The 13,597-nt window shown below is 40.3% G+C and overlaps 1 protein-coding gene across 1 annotated transcript in view; it reads right to left on the minus strand.

Annotated features, from left to right (window-relative positions):
* Positions 1-13,597, minus strand: part of GRAMD2B (GRAM domain containing 2B) — a 78,788-nt gene that overhangs the window by 52,973 nt on the left and 12,218 nt on the right. The window lies entirely within an intron of this gene.

A 13,597-nucleotide genomic window follows, 5' to 3' on the forward strand; every position in this document is an offset into this window, starting at 1 on the left:
GGGGGAGACGGTGGAGATGATGGTGGGACTAAGGGAAACTGAAGTAATGGGATTTGTATTAAAAGTCTGCCTATCGTGAAACGTGGGAGTGGAGGGGGGGGGGGGGGAAGTTGGAAACTCATTTGTAAGGGGCGTGCATAAGTGCACCAGAGTGCCTTCCGTCCCTTCTCCTAATGTTTCTCTTTTACTAATATCATGTATATAAATATTATTATATCTCTGTATACCACGGATACCTACTTGACAAAACAAAATAAAAAATTTGGCCTGATCCTAAACTCTTGATGGGACTCCCGTCAAGGCACCTTAGGTGACAGTGCTTAAATGATTCACAGCTGGATGTTTCCTGCTCAGCTATTGTCACTTAAGAATAACAAAAGGACTTCCTCAATGTTTCATGTGGGGAATAGCAATAAGAGGAGAAGAGAAAAGGCTCTTTGGTGCCTGTTGCCTAATCTTCACCTGAGGACTCACCTGACTGCTTGGCTTGAAAGAGTGGCCGAGAGCTGTATGGGGGAGGGGGGAGGCAGGACAATAGCAATAGCATTCAGATTTATATACTGCTTCATAGTGCTTTTACAGCCCTCTCTAAGCAGTTTACAGAATCTGCATATCCTCCCCAAGAATCTGGGTCCTCATTTTACCCACCTCAGAAGGAGGGAGGGCTGAGTCCACCTTGAGCTGGTGGTGAGATTTGAAGTGCTGAACTAAAGGTAGCAGGTAGCTCTAACCACTGCACTTCACTCCCTCTGTACATTTCAGATTGGGCAAGTTTTCTGCTGATTTTAAGAAAAGGTGGGAATGATTTGGTTTCTCAGTGTGGAAGGGCTTGAGGTAGGTAATCTACAGGTTCCAAGCAGGGGAGGATTGCTCCTACTGCTACTACCCGTGTACTGTGCACGCAGCTTTGTGTATCTTGTGTGCATGCGTGCACATCCCAGTTTTGCTTCTGTGCATGCGTAGGAAGCAAAATCTTGTGAGGGGATGTGCGTGTGCATGAGATTTTGGCTATTATTTTTTGCTTCCGTGCACGCATGCACAGCTCAACTTTTGCTACTGGTGCAGTGTCCTTCTCTGTTCTGGTAGGAACCCACTAGTGGTTCCAAGCATGAAGAACCCACACCCTGCTCCCATACTGGTAGGCTAGGAATCCAGCCTTGCTTGGCAGATATGATGGTACTGAGGTCCCTGAAACTGTGGTATTTATTTATTTATTTATTATTTATTAGTTGGACTTGTATGCCGCCCCTCTCCGAAGACTCGGGGCGGCTCACAACAAGTAAAACAGTCACAACAATCCAATTAATTAAAATATTTAACGATTTAAGAAAACCCCATGTAATAGCAAACACACACACAAACAAACATACCATATATAAATTTAACGTGCCCAGGGGAGATGTTTAGTTTCCCCATGCCTGACGGCAAAGGTGGGTCTTAAGGAGTTTTCGGAAGGCAGGAAGAGTAGGGGCAGTTCTAATCTCCGTGGGGAGTTGGTTCCAGAGAGCCGGTGCCGCCACAGAGAAGGCTCTTCCCCTGGGACCCGCCAACCGACATTGTTTAGTTGACGGGACCCGGAGAAGGCCCACTCTGTGGGACCTAATCGGTCGCTGGGATTCGTGCGGCAGGAGGCGGTCTCGGAGATATTCTGGTCCGATGCCATGAAGGGCTTTAAAGGTCATAACCAATGTATTCAGAGGCTCAAGAGAATATACAGAACCAAAATGTTCAACCCTGAGCTTTGTAACTCTATGGGTAGTCCTTGATTTATGAATACAGTTGAGCCCAAAATTTCTGTTGCTAAGCAAGTGAGTCAAGCGAGTTTCACCCCATTTTACCATATTTTTGTCACGGTTAGGCGAATCAATGGTTGTGAATTACATGGTTTTTCAGCAATTCAAGCTTCCCCCATTGACTTTGCTTGAGAGAAGCTGGCCTGGAATGTTACAAAATGGAGTCATATGACACTGGGACAGTGCAGCTGTCATAAATACAGTACACGCCGGTTGCTAAGTGCCTGAATTTTGGTCACATGTCTATGTGCTGCAAATGCTGCATGGAAAAATAGTCATAAGTCACTTTTTTTAGGCCTATTGTAACTTGAAATGGTCAGCGAATGATTTATAAGTCAAGCATTAATTGTAGTAACATTACGTTTGCCTAATGTTCCAAAATGGTTGACCAAATAAATTGGACATTCTGAGAGTTTTAATCGAAATATTTGGGGTAGACCAATCCCCCCCCAAACAAACCTGGTTTTCAGCTACTATTGTCTTAAAAGTAGGAAGATAACAAATAACCTGTAAATAGTCTATGTCAATATTTCTTAGAATTATTATTATTATTATTATTATTATTATTATTGTTATTATTATTATTATTATTTATATTTGTATGCCGCCCCTCTCCGTAGACTCGGGGTGGCTCACAGCAATAATAAAAACAATGTACAATAACAAATCTAATATTTAGAGTCTATGGAGAGGGGCGGCATACAAATCTAATATAATAATAATAATAATAATAATAATAATAATAATAATAATAATAATAATAATAATAATAATAATAATAATTTAAAAACATCTAAAAACCCCTTATTTAAAAACAAGACATACACACAAACATACCATACATAAATTATATAGGCCTGGGGAAGATGTCTCAATTCCCCCATGCCTAACGGCAGAGGTGAGTTTTAAGGAGTTTACGAAAGTCAAGGAGGGTGGGGGGAGCTGGTTCCAGAGGGTCAGGGCCACCACAGAGAAGGCTCTTCCCCTGGGCCCCGCCAGATGACATTGTTTAGTCGATGGGACCTGGAGAAGGGCAACACTGTGGGATCTAACTGGTCGCTGGGATTTGTGTGGCAGAAGGTGGTCCCGGAGATATTCCGGTCCGATTAACAACTTTTAAGTTGTATGGGCCTCAAAATCCCCTAGGGGATTATGGGAATTGAAGTCCATACTTCTTAAAGTCTTAAAGTAACTAAAGTTGAAGTTCTATGTCATCTTTTTCTAACTGCCTGGAGAGAGAGTAGTGTATTTAAAAAAATGAGGACAGGATTTTCTTTGCATTTTTAATCAGGGAGCGCATCATTTGCCTTGCCTCATTTTCTTGAATCCAGGGGTAGATTCCTCCCAATTTGGACAGGATCTCCCGAACTGGTAGTGACCCGCTGGTGATGTCACTGACCCAATTTGGTTGATACCAGTCCATGGGCGTCGCCATCTTTTTTTAAAAAAAAATTGGTGAATTTTCCCCTGTTTTTCCTGTTTTCCTGCTCAAAAAGGGCCCTCCCACCCAACCCCCAGCTTAATGCTGACTTTTATTTCTTTGCCCGAAGCACAGCTGATTCGCTCCTCAGCTCTGTTTCAAACTGATTCCAGCTACTGAGCATGCGTGGAAGTGAAACACACCCACGTGTATGAACGAAGCTTGCAAGCGCGCACAAAATGCCACGATGCAAACTGGCAGCAAAAGTAAGTGGGACCCACCCCTGCTTGAATCTGATAAAAATGACAGGGCCTCCTAACAATGAAAACTTTGAGCAATCAACACAATAACTCTTTGTGCTTCCTCTTTAGTGGAGTTTCAAGCTCTTTCCCCAGGGGTCACTTAACTAACCTGCAAGACTTTCAAAACATTCAACCAGATTTCCTAACACAATGACCACATTGATGCTGTTCTTCTGGGCCTCACTTCTTTCTTGTGTAATTCTTAAGTGATTTCAAATCTTCCTGGAAGGATTATGTCATTTAGAGTAGCTGTCCCCCTTTCTTATCTCTAAGCTACTTTATGAAAATAGAGCTGTGAAATGGAATTTAAAAATTGTTAAATGCTTTTGGAATTCAGGTTAGCATTCAGTTATGACCTGAATCTCCTGGAGTTGACTAGTTAGCCACAGCATCTTGCAGTTGATTGTTGTGCTCATGGTCCTCACTCTTCACACTAAGAAACCCCTTCAATTTTGAGATTATGAGGGCAGTAGAAGCCTCCCTGGGCACATCTCCCCTCTATTGCTAGTTATAACACGGGTTTTCGTTTGAAACAGAGGATGAATCCAATCACACTAAATTCATACTGTATATCAGTATGTCAAGCTTGCAGCCCGCAGACTGGATGTGTCACCCACTGGCCACAACCCACCAGATTTAGCAAAGAGGGAAAAGTTCTCATACATCACGTGACACCACTATAATGATGCAAGTGTGACACCCTTGCTGTATATGAACTGAACTGATCTGTGTTTCCCAGACTAACATACAGCTTGGAAACTTTGCAGTTCTGTCAGTTCTGATTGGCTTGACATTTCCTGGCTTAAAACGTATCAAAATATATTTAACAATGGGTGAAAGTACTCTTGACACATATTTTACACATTTTATTGTAAATTTTCATGCAAATTAAAAATATGTAATTTAATGCAGAAAGAGGGTGGATAGAATTATTATATCCACTTGTGAAAGTATACTTTCTAAATCTAGTGATTCGCCAATTTCTAGGATGAATCATCATTTCCTATGCTCCACCCTAGAGCACCCAATTTGCACTGAAAGTTGTTGAAAGAAAATGCGGGGCGTCCTGCATAAGCCACACCCATAGTGTGGTAGTAGAAATTTTGTTAGCCCTTCACTGTCCCCAACCATAAAATAATAAAATAATTAGGAAACTCAGGGGTGGGTTCTAATTTACCTCGCTGCCGCTTTGCTTCCTCCTGTGCCGTGTGCCCATGCCTCATACAGTGCCAAAAATTATTTTAAAATTGAAAAAAAAGCCAAAAACAAGATGGCGATGCATGCACAATGCTGGAAACTTGGCTTCTGGGCATGCTCAGAAGGTCCCATGGTACAGAAGGTTTGTTTTTTTGCAGTAGTGGTGGACTCACCTGGAGAAGATCCACCGAGTGGTGTCTCAGTTCCTAAAACCATCAGAAATATGTGTGTTCCGATTGTTTTAGGTGACTCCTGTGAAAGGGTCATTGCACCCCCAAAGGGGTCACAACCCACAGGTTGAGAACTGCTGGTCTAAAGTCACACTAGACTTTGGGATACGGTTGATGAACTAAAGGAAAATCCAATGCACTCTGGAATAAATAAAACTATTTTAGGAATGAATCCTCAATCTGAGTATTGTTTTGGCAGTTCTGTGTTAGCAAAAACTTCAGAAGAGAAGGATTTAGGGGTAGTGATTTCTGATAGTCTCAAAATGGGTGAACAGTGTGGTCAGGCGGTAGGGAAAGCAAGTAGAATGCTTGGCTGCATAGCTAGAGGCATAACAATCAGGAAGAGGGAGATTGTGTTCCCACAGTGAGACCACATTTGGAATACAGTGTTCTCTCGATTTTGGCAGGGGATGCATTCCGAGACTGCCTGCGAAAGTCGAATTTCCACGAAGTAGAGATGCAGAAGTAAATACACCATTTTTGGCTATGAACAGTATCACAAGCCATCCCCTATCACTTTAAACCCCTAAATTACCTTTTCCCATTCCCTTAACAACCATTTACTCACCATTATCACTGGTACTCACCATTGAATAGGACACTTAGTGATTCTGATATTTATAAACATAATTATTTATTAATAATTATTTTTTTTGTTATTTATTTGCAAAAATTATTAGTTTGGCGATGATGTCATCGGGCGGGAAAAACCGTGGTATAGAAAAAAACCCACAAAGTATTTTTTTAATTCATTTTTTGGAAAAAATGTGGTATACTCTATTCGTGAAGTTGGAACCCGTGAAAATCGAGGGAACACTGTACTGTGTTCAGTTCTGGAGACCTCACCTACAAAAAGATACTGATAAAAATGATCAAAACATGTAAATATGTTAAAGGGTTAAATAAAGTTCAGGAGGGAAGTGTTTTTAATAGGAACACAAGAACAAGGGGGGGCACAATCTGAGGTTAGTTGGGGGAAAGATCAGAAGCAATGTGAGAAAATATTATTTTACTGAAAGGGTAGTAGGTGCTTGGAACAAACTTCCAGCAGACATGGTTGGTAAATCCACAGTAACTGAATTTAAACATGCCTGGGATAAACATACTATATATCCATCCTAAGATAAAACCCAGGAAATAGTATAAGGGCAGACTAGATGGACCATGAGGTCTTTTTCTGCCATCAATCTTCTATGTTTCTATTTTAGTAGTCTCAAAAAATGTCTGCCATGAGGGTGGTTGGGCCTATTCATGAAGGGTTCCATAGTTTTTGTAAATAGTCAACATCAATTTATTAAAGGACAAACTATTGAGGATTCTAAGCACCATTTTATCGTAAATTTATCTTTTTTTCTTCAGTAAGAGGGCACCTATTAAAACCAAGCATCAGGCTCACACCATTCACCATATTTACTTTTCTAGGCTACTTTCATGATCTATCTCATGCCTAGAGGTATTCTTGGAAATAAAGGTGAAAAACTGATGAGTGGTGTGTGACATGCTAGTTTCACATTTAATTTCTTTTAATTAAAAAAAAAATTAAGGCAAAGGGAGCAGGGAGCCTGGCAGAAGCAGATTGCCAGTTTGTCACATCAGTTATTTATGGCGAAAATGTGCTATCCTGCTGACTAATACAAATAATTTTCATGCTAGTTTCATCAAATTAATAGAAAAATTATAATCAACAAATGTAAACAGTGGATACTTTATGAAATCATTAAAGGAACTAATTTTTTTTAAAATGTGATTGCTAGATAAAATACACAGTTGTGAAAGACAACTTGAGCTATTTAAGTCATTAACATAATTTTACTAAAGAAAAATAACAGTATGAGCTATAGAACTTAACTTGCATTTTTTGTAGATTGTTCTGTTGTAATTTCCCACCCTCAAAGCTACTTTTGGCATAAACACTTCCATAGGAAACTTATTGTCAAGTCAGAATTTGATTGGTGAGTGAGATCGTTTCAGAGGTGGGATTCAGCAGTTCTAAATGGTTCTGGAGAACCAGTAGCAGAAACTTTGAGTAGTTTGTAGAACCAGTAAATACCACCTCTGACTGGCCCTACCCCCATCTATTCTCTACCTTCTGAGTCCCAGCTGATTGGGAGGAATTGGGGATTTTGCAGTAACTTTTCTCTGGAGTGGGGAGGGAATGGTGATTTTACAGGATCCGTCCCCTGCCATGCCCACCAAGCCATGCCATGCCCAGCAAGACACGCCCACAGAACCTGTAGTGAAAAAAAAATGAATCACACCACTGGATTGTTTGTATCCTTGGGCATTCTGACATGGATTCAGTTTGACACAGTTTGGAGCTGAAGGAGGGATGGAACCTTCAGTCAAAACAGAATTCCTAACTGATGAGTCAACCACATTCCAATGTCTGACTGACCAGAGAAGGAGAAGGACAGATGGCATTGAGCAATCAGCTTCTATCTTGGTTGGACAATGTGACAGTTGTTTTGGAAACTTGAGAAATGGAAACTTGTAGCGCCAAGATGGTGCATCGAAATAAATTTATTCTTTGAGGAAAAGCAATGCCTCGGAGTTCAATTTGTTATGAGTGCCTGACATTAAGCCAGTACTCCACAAAATACCTCACTGCAACTGGAGCTACATTCCGGGGTCTTGAGCTCCAGCTGTTCCTTGGCCACCCCAGGAAGACTTGGGGAAGATGGAGCATGGGGAAAAGCCGGATGGTAGCTATGGGGGCTGCCTGAATGAGCGGCATGGCCCTGTGAATTCCTGGCAGCAGGCCAGATAGGTGGCAGAGGGCGGATGGCTGAGGTAGCCAGCGCCCAAGAATCCAGGCTCAGCTGAGGAGAGCCCAGGCTGAGAGGAGGGAGATGTCTGATTCCATGGCTCATCCCAGGGATTAATGGGAAACCTACCAGAGGCATTGCTGAGAGGATTGATGGCCATTGCCTGCAAAGGGAAGAGTGGTGCTGGTTGGCCCTGGGTGAGTGGAGGCTGTTCGATCTCCCATGGCTTGCCTACAACTAGAACCTGGGAATCTTCCTGTTGGATTCCAGTGGAATGAAATGACTGCTGGAGCCCACAATGGAGCCCACCAGGGAGCCAAGAAGACCACCCCCAACTCCAGTTGGCAGAACCGATGCAGCTCAGAGGGAATTACGGCATGGGCGGCAGGTGGGCCAGCTGGCCCTAGGTGTTTGTTCTTCTCCTGCTGCAGTTACTAGAACTGCTGGACCAACACAGCCCCTTGCCTGCCAGACTGCCCTGCTGCACAGTGAAATACTGAAACCGAGATGCCGACTTCGCCAGCGATTTGTCCTGCGGCTGGGAGAAGTCCCTGCCCCACCTGTAGGCAGATTCAGCTGAGGCTGCCTAAGCTTCAACCTGCTGAACCTGAGTAAGATGGGCCCCAAAGAGGATGGAAACAGGGTTGGGGCCTATCCCCCTTTCAACTGCTGCCCCCCCTGTCAACAGGCCATACTGCTGTGTATTAATGTTGTCTCTGGAACACCAACTTGGCAGGGGGTCCCTCGCTTTGCCAAGCAAAACAAAGGAAGTGTCAGAGCCATCCAGTCAAGGGGGAGATGCATTACTCACACTTCTCAGCCTCCCCAAGGAATTAGGAGCCTCCTAAAGGGAAACTATAGAGGTTGGATCCAACCAGGAAAGCTCCTTATCTCAACTGGGGCCTTGCCTTCCGCACCAGGCCCACTGCCTGAACAGGCCCACATGGAGAGCCAACAAAAGAGACACTCATTTGCCCGACAACTACCACACAACCACCCTCCCGCACCCCCCAGATCACTAGAGAGTACTGGTACCCTGCAGATGCATTCAGTGAAGATGATGCAGGTGTGCTGTCACCTCACCGTGCTACTGACTGTGCCATCGTGCTTGTGCCTGAAGCTAAACTACCCGAGCCAAAGATGTACTCCATGACCTCAAAAGAGATAGAGTTAAGAAGGTACATTTAAGTTTGGAAAAATGTGCATTCCTATTCTGGTTTGAAATAATGTTCCTTATATTAATTATGCCTCAGTAGAAAATAGGTAGATGTTGTCTAATGTAACATATCTTTCTGTAAAGACTGGCCCATCGGCTGCTTGCCTTTTGCCAGCATGTCATATCTAGTTTTTGGATGAATTGTCTGTCCTGCTGTGTGGTATCTCCCTGATGTAATAATGACTTAAGGCTAAGTGAGTTTTCATTTAACTAAGATTTTTAAAAAGACTTCAGAAGAGGTGCATGCAGTTCCATAGCCTGTTCCACATCATGTAACCACATGTAGGTAAGCACTGCATTTACATATTTATTGGTGTTCTGTGATAACTACAGAATTTACTCCATATTAAAATTGCCAGGCCCAATGAAGTAAAACATCTTCCTGGAGTAGATATACTGATTTTCTGCAGCACTGGAACTCATTTATATTAAAGTCTTCTATTGTGTGTTATATGATACAGATAAAGAAGGACGTGCTATGTAACCATTTGTCCAGACTGAAGTGCGTAAATTTTTGGGATTAAGCACCATTCTTTGCTGTGAATATTTATTTTATTTTATTTTATTTTGTTTTGTTTTGTTTTGTTTTATTTTATTTTATTTTATTTTATTTTATTTTATTTTATTTTATTTTATTTTATTTTATTTTATTTTATTTTATTTTATTTTATTTTATTTTATTTATTTTATTTTATTTTATTTTATTTATTTATTTTATTTATTTTACTTTACTTTACTTTACTTTACTTTACTTTACTTTACTTTACTTTACTTTATTTTATTATTTTATTTTATTTTATTTTATTTTATTTTATATTATTTTATTTTATTTTATTTTTTTATTTTTGTTTTGTTTTGTTTTGTTTTGTTTTGTTTTATTTTATTTTATTTTATTTTATTTTATTTTATTTTATTTTATTTTATTTTATTTTATTTTATTTTATTTTATTTTATTTTATTTTATTTTATTTTATTTTATTTTATTTTATTTTATTTTATTTTATTTTATTTTATTTCATTTCATTTCATTTCATTTCATTTCATTTCATTTTATTATTTTATTTATTAGATTTGTATGCCGCCCCTCTCCGAGGACAATATGTTGGTGATTGTATTTTTAAAAGTCTAAAATCTAAATAATAATAATAATAATAATAATAATAATAATAATAATAATAATAATAATAATAATAATAATATAGAACCATTAGTAACTTGGTGGACGAGATCGCTGGAACCGGCAGTGACCCAGGCCTGCCATGCTGCTGAGCTGGTTCTCTCAACAGTGCCATAGGTGTCATCATCTTGTGCATGCGTCCACATAGCGCATCCCTGAGCGAATTGGCAATTGCAGAATCCAGAGTGGTAGTAGCTCCCAATGATTTAAGTGTGTGAAAAGGAAATTTAGGAAGGACTTGTCCTCTTGGATCAAGGAGTTAATAGTATTGTTGGGAAGTTTGTAATTTTAGCTTGCAAGATGTTGTTTACTTAGCCTGCTAAAAAAAATGAAATCTACTCACCTAGTGATGTTTTTTGTGTGTATATCAGGGGGGAAGAGACACTGTCTCCTGTTGGGTCATCCTTTGAGACATTCTGATGTAGCCAGAATGAACATTAAATTGTAGGCAAACCTAGTCTCCCTTAATTTTCAAATTCAGAATATGGTTTGTCGGTTATGAATAAATTAACTGCCTTGGAAATGGCCCTGGGTTGGGCCGAGAGGCAAAAAAGGAGCTGTGATGTTCCTTCAATATACTGATTTGACACAAGAAAACCACTCCCACTTATGACTATATGACTGTAGCTTGTTTATATCCTCATGGTTTATATTAATATTGATTGTTTCCTGATTACATATTTGTACCCTATGACCATCATTAAGAACCTCATGATTCTTGACAAATGTATCTTTTCTTTACTGTACACTGAGAGCATATGCACCAATGACAAATTCCTTGTGTGTTCAGTCACACTTGGCCAATGAATAATTCTGTTCTATTCTAAACAGAAAACTAATTGCAGTGGCAAACAAACTTCATTAAAAAAAAAAATCAATATTTACTTTCCTAAACAGAATGACCATGGCTTCAGAACAAAGCAATGGGGGTGGTAGTGACTACTAACTTCCTGCTAACTTCTCCATTGATTTTGCTTGTGGGAAGCTGGCAGTGAGAATTGGAAATTGTGAGCATGTGGCCCCAAGGATATTGCAATGGCCACAACTTCATAAATAAAACTGATCTGAACACCATGGAAATTTAAATTTCATAGGAGTAATGGAAACTAGATTTCTTATCCATACACAGTGGATTAGTAATACAGTGATCCCTTGCCACTTCGCGATTCACCTTTTGTGGCTTTAGTGCATCGCGGGTTGCTACTGGGGCTTAACCTGGTGTGGAGCGGAGCCTCTGGGAGCCCCTCGTGAGGAGGATTCCCTGTATGCACACATTGTCCTTCACTTCCACCCTCTCGCTTTACCTCTCGTCTTTCTGCCACTGTCTCTCTCTCTCTCTCTCTGGGAATCCTCGTGAGGGGCTCTTGGAGACTCCGCTCTACACCCAGCAGGGACAAGGCAGGCGCACTGCTGATTTACCCAGGAGGGACGCCACCAGAGTAGCCTCAGCAGTTGCTGTAGACGCTTCCACCAGGACCAGCTAACTCAGTAGTGCACCTGCCTTGTCCCTGCCAAAGCGACACTTTACTGCTGGGTGCGGAGCAGAGTGGAGCCTCCGGGAGTCCCTTGTGAGGATTTTCAGAGAGAGAGAGGGAGAGAGAGAGAGAGAGAGAGAAAGAGAGAGATATGGAGGTAGAGAGATGAGAGATAAAGAGAGGGGGGGGGAAGTGAGGGACAATGTGAGAGGGAGAAAGAGAAAAAAACTTCACAGATTTTTGTTTATTGCGGGTGGTCCTGGAACATAATACCCGCGATAAATGAGGGATCACTGTATATAGATTTCTCATGCTTATAATAATTTTTCCCTTCTCTCACATTAAAATGTTTGGTACGGGAGTAACTTTCTGCTACCAAACTAATTTTTCCAGTTCAAGATGGTGCATAAATTGTCATTCTCTCTTAAATATATAAAACCATCATTAACTTCCTCTTATGCAAATCCTAAAGATTAAAAAAAGGCGAACAAGTAATGACACAGAAGAATTAACGGAGCTATGAAACATTTTTAAAGAAAAAAAATTATCTACATTTTGGAGTGATGGACTGTACCATTCCCATTTAATTTCTATTAAAACATTAATGGTTTGATGTGACCTTATGTTTCAAGCTTACAGAATCTTATAAAAGATAAATAGGAAATTGAGCAGTGAATGTGAATGGGCAATCTCAAACTGTGAGCTTTTATTCTGTAAAAAGATCCTGTTACTCAAGTATGAGAATCAATAGTAGCTGTATTATTATGTAGTCTTAATAGCCTATGTATTATGGATGCAGTAAAACATATCCCTGAAAAGCAAATGTAACACAGCTATTCATTCCAGCTATCTATACCCCAAAGGCCCATCTAGACAATTAACAAAATTGCATTTTGCCGTTAGTGTGACATTCTAATCCTGATCTACTACCCAAAGTGTTGTCTATAGAGATGAATAAAAGTCGCTACTATAGTTCCAATCCATCATTGCTCAAGAAACATGACATCAAATAATTTTTTTAAAAGATAGTCTAATGAGGAAATTGAATGGAAGAAACTTATGAATGAATATGCACAACATTGAAATGTACGTAAGAACAAGTTTATTTCTCCATCCTTAATTTTTTAGAATTGTTAGTAGGACCAACCACTAATGTTTGTCCTGCTACTTACCCCTTTAAAAAAAATGGTAATCTGTGATCACCTGTAACATATTCTTCATCTATGAATATGTCTTTTGATCCGATTCAAGTTTTCCATCCTTTTGGGTATAGTGATAAGCTTATTGGATTGGAAATAGAAACAGCAATAGCACTTAGATCTATATACTGCTTCATAGTGTTTTCCAACCGTCTCTAAATGGTTTGGAAAGTCAGCATATTGCCCCCAACAATCTGTGTCCTTATTTTACTGACCTGAAAAGGATGGAAAGCTGAGTCAACCTTGAGCTGGTCAGGATCGAACTCCTGGCAGTGGGAATGCGGTTAATGGTTAATTCTAACCATTGTGCCACCATGGAAATAGGAAAACCAAGTTTTAAATCTAGAATCATGGAACACATTGGATCACAACTTTCTCTCACTTCCACCAACCTCATGGATGTAAACTTGTGAAAGTAAAGGAAGAGATTTTATAAGTACTTTACAAGAAAGATAGATGATAAATATAAGGAAAGTGTTATGTACAGCCGTAGGTGGTACAGATTTGCATAACCGCTGCTGATTGGCTAGACTAGTGGCGGGAGAAATAAACCGCTGCCAGTTTAAAAGCGGCTTCTATGTCTCGCCTCTTCATTCCTGTGCAATCTAACAGAAAGACTTACTCACCTATCTGATTTGCTTCAATGTTACAGTCCAGTTTCACTTACTCTACATTTGCATGGGGTTTTTTTTAGAAACCTGCTTGCCTGGATACAGATATTTAGTGTTTGCTCACTTATCACCTATAATGACCTATAAATCCCTTCATGGCACCGGACCAGATTATCTCAGGCACCGCCTTCTGCCGCATGAATCCCAGCGGC

The sequence above is a fragment of the Erythrolamprus reginae genome, chromosome 2 (genome assembly GCF_031021105.1).
Source record: "Erythrolamprus reginae isolate rEryReg1 chromosome 2, rEryReg1.hap1, whole genome shotgun sequence".
Classification (NCBI taxonomy): domain Eukaryota; kingdom Metazoa; phylum Chordata; class Lepidosauria; order Squamata; family Dipsadidae; genus Erythrolamprus; species Erythrolamprus reginae.